The sequence below is a fragment of the Rhea americana genome, unplaced genomic scaffold (genome assembly GCF_003343005.1).
Source record: "Rhea americana isolate MKP2758 unplaced genomic scaffold, rheAme1 scaffold_61, whole genome shotgun sequence".
NCBI classification, from domain to species: domain Eukaryota; kingdom Metazoa; phylum Chordata; class Aves; order Rheiformes; family Rheidae; genus Rhea; species Rhea americana.
The window spans coordinates 1,048,955-1,055,366 of NW_028186768.1; the positions used below are offsets into that span (position 1 = coordinate 1,048,955).

Consider the following 6,412-nt stretch of genomic DNA (forward strand, 5'->3'; position numbering starts at 1 on the left):
AAAGGAAAGGTTTCATGATACCAGAAGAAGAACTCAGAGTAGTGTCTGATTATATTCAAGAGCCCATGRGACTCTAAAGTGAGTTTTTGCTGCAGAATCACAAATAGAAATGGAGTATTCATAAAGTCTTGTGGGCACAGACAGCTCTTTTGACACTGTGAAATGCCACTTGGAGAATACGCTGGAAACCCATCTGATCATTTTTTGTGGCAGCTTGTTCAGTGAACAACATGGGTTCTTTTCCCTGCTTTCTGGATCTCTCAACAGAGAGAAAGACACTCTAGTATCTCCATAAGATTATAACAGGGAGTCCAGATTATTATTTTTACATCCTTCCTGTGATGACCACTGCTGCTTTTTTTCTGTMCCCTCCTTCCCCCTCCCCCCAGTGCTTGGAAGTGAGACAGTCTTTATATGTCATATGTATAGTGAATTCTAATCCTCCTTCACATCTTCCCTTGACTAACTACTTTCTATTTTCTTCATGAAAAGAATACTATAGTTAAAAAATAAAACAGCTAGGCATTGTTCTTAAGACAACTGATGGAAAAGAAAAAAAGAGAGGATTGGAAATGTTAGCAACTTGGGGGCCTGACTGGAAGAAGAAATAAAAAAATTCTTGTTCAATGGAGCTTTGCTGATTTGAGGTGAGGATTCAGACCTTGTTCACTGCAGAGAGAAGGTAAGTTGAAATATCCAAGACTAAAAAGAAGAGACCACTGAAAAGAGAAAGCTACTGGAGTGAAATAATTTTGTTTTCAAAAATGGCATCCAGAAACCTTATCTTTGACACATAAGAACAGACACATAGCTAAATATGCTGTAACCTGCTTAGGTTTCCAAAGCAGCAAATTAAACCAGTGGACTATGCAGTGAGTGTCCATTCAGATGAGCAAAGCTCATTGAACACAACAATGCTGGAAGAGAACATGTTGAATACTCAATGCACCAAATAATCCCCTTTTGATATAGACACAGTAAAAGCTTTTCAGAAAAAGGTAGCAGTAGTGTGTGTATGAGCTGGAGGTGGAAGAGGCAATATTTTGGGACAGGGAAAATGATGGGAAAAACTTCTCTCTTCACTTTGTTCTACATTTGCCTCTAATAATCTTTATAGTATTGAGAGCGATTCTCATTCCAGACAGGATATTGGTGCCAAGAGTTTGTTGACTCTGACTTTCTGGAAGAAGGTGGTATTTTGTAAAGAATAATTGAATTGTTCTCTAGGCCCTTTGAGACTTCTGGGTGCCTGAAAAGTGTCTGCTCACCTAAGTTTTCTTCCACTCTTCCTTCACAGGAATATGAAATATCAGGTTGTCTTGTCCTAGATCCTGCTAGACCAATCACCTGGTAGCTTTTCCAGATGCAGAGCAGAAAGACATCTAGTATTATTGCATTAGTTGAATCAGTAAATCCCAAATGACTACAGCTGTAGTCTGTGGGACCTTTGCTTTGATTTAAAACAACTTCATGTAAGACAGAAGGATTCCCCCCTCCATTTCTGTAAATGCCAAGAGCAACAATGAAAGAACACTATAGTGATAACTGTAGATACTCTTTATTTGTTTAAACAAGTGCTTTGCATATATACAGTCAATATAAGACCTGATCCCAGAGGCTTTTTTTTGCCCTGGAGTAAGTCGTTCTGCTGTGGCCTTGTAGCAGGGAGATCTGTGAAAATCATTTCAGCCTTTTATATGAGCCAACATGACAGAATCAGGGATGTTTTACCAGCAAATGTGTTTTGCAGCTGAATAGTCACTTGGAAAAAAAGCAAAACTTGGGATCTTTTAGGTACTCTGTAACTGAGATAAGCTAAGCTTCAGCCCTATCAGAACAGCCTGGAGTTTAACCAAACAGTTTCTAATTCTGCTTAGGAAAGATTTGCTGAAGATTTAGCTTAAGACAATATTCTGTAGCCACAGGGAGTGGAGTGAAAGAAGGAGAGAACAGATTGTCCTTGTAAGCCAGAGGAGGTGGGTAGAAGGAGGGCCTCCATCCTTGCCCTTCTTGCTCCATATACTTTGTGTAAGGTGGCTGTTTATTTTGCTTTTTGGCAACAGAGAACAGCTAGTGACCTTTCTAAGGGGTCACTGGCTAGAGAATTCATACAAAGGTCAGAATTTTTAAATGTTTTTCCTGCGCTGGTTTGTCTTTGCTGAGGTACTAAAATTTGTCTGGATGGGCAATGTCCTTGAGAAACCCCTATSTCTAACTTGTTCCTCTGTGATCTTCCTTACATTTTCTGAAGCACTTAGGCAATTGCAAGGCCACATTCTGCTACTCTGAGCCAGAGACAAGCTGGGGAGGAGGAGGCCCCCTTCCTCCACACCACTTCTTCCCCTACTCTGGCATCCTCGAAGCAGATGAGCCAGCAGGCCCCAGGACCGCAGCTCACGCCTCCAAACGCTGCTCGGCTCTCTCGCTTTCCAATCTATTTCAAGCACGACCCAGCTCCCTTCCCAACAGGCTGCTGTTGCCAAACGCTGCCCAAAGAGGCAGGGCTGAGCTGGCGGAGAGAGCAGCAGCCGGGGGAGGAGGCAGCTCCGAGGAAAGCAGCAGCCTCGGGGCGGCCGGCGGAGCTGGGCGCGGCGAGGCCGCCCCGGCGCGGCGGCCCCGGCGCTGTCCGCGGTGCTGAACCGCGCCCGCGCGGCGGGACGGGGCGGGGGTCCCGGCCCCTTCCCCCTCACCCCCAGGGGGTCGGAGGGGTGGGCAGCCCCCCCTCCCCCCAGTGCCGAGTCAGGCTGACAGAGAGCTGCCTGGATTCGCAACCAGTCTCGCTGCCGCCTCCTCCCCAAATTTGAGGGGCAGATAAGTTTAATTCCCCCCCCCTTCCCTCCCCACCCCGTCTAGGCAGACCTTCCCTTTCTCATCTTCTTTCCCACGACCAAAGCTCCGTCTGGCCAGAGCTTAAGTTCCTTCTTTTTTCTCCCTTCCCGCCCCTCCCCCTTTCCTAATTATGTACAAAACACTTCTTAGAATAAAATGGCCAAGATTGGTCTCCTCCCTGCTTTCCTCTTCCCCATTCATCCTCTCCAGACCACTCCAAGCCCCTCCTCCCGTGGCAAGCCCAGCCTCTCTCTTCCCTCCTGGAGCCCTTTTCATTTTTATTTCTAACCCCCTCTCCATTCTCCCTGCTGCCTCTGCTCCTTCCCCCGATGGCTATGAACTGAGCAGCAGAGGAGAGGGGGGGCACAGGAGTAAAGGAAGGGGGGAGATAATTAAAAAAGAAAAAGCAAAAGAAAGCAAGAGGGAAAAAGAAAAGGATTTTTTTTTTTTTTTTTTTTTTTTTTTGCCTCTGCCCTTAATGCCCGCTATCTGGATCAAGGAGGGGGATTTTCTGTCTGAGCATGAAAAGGACTGCTAGAGCCCCAGGATTTTCACGCCTGCATTATCAGCCCAGCACCCAGTATGCAAGCTGGACAGAGAAGCTCTCCCACAAGTTCCTACCGAGCCGAATAAAACCCACGGGCGAGCAGATCTCCGCCAGAGAGGGACATTAGCAGCAGGTAAGGCGAGCTCTGCGCTGCGGCTGCAGCACTGCCCCTGCCCCGGCACTGCGGGGGGCTGCGGGCTCAGCCCGGGTACATCGGCCCCCAGCCCTGCCTCGGCCACCCCCGCCACACACACCATCGCCTTCGCCTCACTCCCTGGCACCCCTGTTCTGAGCAGCGCAGAGTTACAGGGGAAAGGGGGGGGGCTGCGTAGCAGAAGTCCTGTAACCCAGTTAGTGGCTGTGTGTGTTTGTGCTGAGCTTGGGTCTGAGGCTCGCCGGCACTGGGAGGCCTGGGGGGACTGATTCCCCAGGGGAAAGCACGCAGCCCTCAGAGGCTGCCCAGCAGTAGGGCTTCAGCACCCCGGCTCTGCTGGGCTGGCAACAAGACGGGAGTGGAGATGGTGATGAGAGATAGCCAGGCTCCATCTGTATTCCAGAGTATTGATACATCCCATGGAGGGGGGGAAGGGGGAGACAACCGTCCCCAAGGARATGGTGTCATCTCTACTTAATCCACCGCTCTGTTTTTGCAAGTGACAAGAAAATCACAGAGGAAAAGGAAAGTCTGTCGCCTTAAATCCCACACTAGGTTGATTGCCTCTACTTCTAAAGGGGGGTGGGAGACCCTGGCACAGAGCCATGGGAGGGCTGCAATGAGGGGTCTGGATCCTACAGCTGAGCAGATTCATTCCCCCAGCTCAGCCCACAATGCTGCTTGCAAGGCTGAGTGCTGAGCATAACTTTACCTTTCCCAGCCCATGGGGATTAGGGGGACAGAGGGGAGAGGGCATTTCCACACCATTACATCATTCCTGAGGTCCAGCACTGCCTGGGTCTGAAGACCCATGGATGATCCAAGGAGAGGAAATCCATAGGTGTGAGCAAGTGTTTTGGCTTTGGAGGGTCCCCCTGTGCATTTACTTGGGAGTAGGTAAGGGGAGGAGGTATCAATTCTTAGATGCAGTCTCCTTTGAGGGAAGGAAGCAAGCTGCAGACAAATTGTTGGCAGTATTAATGTAAGGACTGAGCCTTGTGATTGACATCTGCACTAGGTAGGACAGAAGGATCCTTCCTGCTTTACTCTGGCTGCTCATCTGGGTGCATAATAATAATTTGTTAATGGCAGTTAAGCTGCTTCCCTGAGAGTTGTAGAGAAGTATTTTGGGGTTAGTGAAAGGAGGAGATAGTAAGAGGAGATCAGGCTTGAGTGCAAGAAATGTGACAGGACTTCTATTTTTATTCCTTAATAAGGAAAAAGATTGATCAGATCTACTAGTGAGTGATAGACAGACAAACCCAGGCACTCTCCCTCCCACTCAGCACACAGACAAGCAGTCCCGGTCTCCCTCACACGCATGTACATGCCAAGCACACAAAACACATATGTTGTCAAACTTGCACAGTCCTGCCTATGCTTAAACACATCGTGTCCCGGTTCTCTCACATGGATGTGAGCTCCTTTTCAACCTATACAACCCCACTGTTCCCCGCACACACACAGACACCGTCCTGGTCTACACACTAACGCACACTGTAAGTGCAGGACCGCATTGGTATTCTCATTACGTGAATCAAACATCCAGACATTCACATGAATATAAACACACTGTGTTCTTCACAGATCTCTTGATAGGGAGTTGGTCTTTCAGCACAGTCTTCTCCGTTGTATTTAGTTCCAAGCATTGATCTGGGGTTTGTCTGACTCCAAAACCCTTTGCCACTCAGTAGAAAATATTCCACTTTGATAGTAGAAGATTTTGCGTATCTACATTTGTTTTACTGCTCTTTGCATGTTCCCAGGACTCAGTAATGACTTCACTACTGAAAAGGCAGACAAATAGCAGCCAGGAGGACGGGGCCATTGCTGTTAGAGAGAGGTAACAGTCCCGCACCCACCATTCCGTCTCTGATCAAGAGCTGGAGACTGTGAGAATGAGAGGTGCTCTGCTAGAGTTATGTTGTTTTTCCTGTGTACGAATATATGTGGGTGTGTGCGCGTGTGCATGTGTAAAAATATGTATGCAGCTATGGATAAAACGTACACGTTGCAAGGCTGCACTTCAGTCTTACCCAGGTTCAGAGCAAAACTCTCCCATCCCTAGAGCACGGATTCTCCCGTGCCTTTGCAAGCCCCTCCGATCAGAAATGGACTCCCTGGCATAGTATTATTGGGAAGATGATGTCACTGGTGTAAGATGCATTTAATCAACATCCTCCTCTGACCTTCCTTCCCTTCCCTCTTTCCATAGGCCTAGTGAAGAGCTTGTGTAGTCCCCCAAGAGCAGGAACACAACAAGGCCGACCAAGGTCCCTGTTAAAACTTTGGAGTTGAAGAACATACAGCAAATTGTCTTGCTATATGTAAAAAGGCATYCCCAAAGAAATACTGGAGGGTATAATCATGTTCCCTCCTCACCCCGCTGATTACCACCCTGGAAGTATGTGTGAGGCCAGTGCTAAACACTGTATGGAGAGTAGGTTTGCCAGCAAACGGTAATCACTGTTATCTCYGTAACATAAATATTTCAAAGCCAAATCCTTCTGTCTTTGCTCAGGCAAAGATCTCATTGCCTTCTCTGCATATGTCGCTTGAGAAAGCGCTGCAGAAACTGACTCCAGTTGAGGGCCAGCGCATTGGCACTGGTCTCCCTGCCCACCTCTGGAAATCGATGTGAATTTCTCGATTCTGTCCAGGGGTCTGTGTGGCTGCGGTATGTTTACAGCCAATGCAGAGACGTCAAGAAGGCAGGAAAAAAACCCCAAATCACAAAAGATCGGGAAGGATGGTAAAGAGCCTGGAAAGCCCCCCGAGGTATCCAGCTCCGKGGCGGAAAAGCAGGGAGGCCGAACCCCGCCGGGGGGTGGTGGGCGCGCTCCGCATGTGCCCGCGGTGGAGGGTGGGGGGGAAGAGCCCCC

At 48.4% G+C, this 6,412-nt stretch overlaps 1 protein-coding gene across 1 annotated transcript in view; it reads left to right on the forward strand.

Annotated features, from left to right (window-relative positions):
• Window positions 1-3,129: 3,129 nt before the first annotated feature.
• Window positions 3,130-6,412, forward strand: part of BRINP1 (BMP/retinoic acid inducible neural specific 1) — a 90,853-nt gene continuing 87,570 nt past the window's right edge. Inside the window, exon 1 of the mRNA XM_085320090.1 lies at window positions 3,130-3,509. The gene's annotated coding sequence lies outside the window, so the exon portion shown is untranslated. The remainder of the gene's footprint in view (window positions 3,510-6,412) is intronic.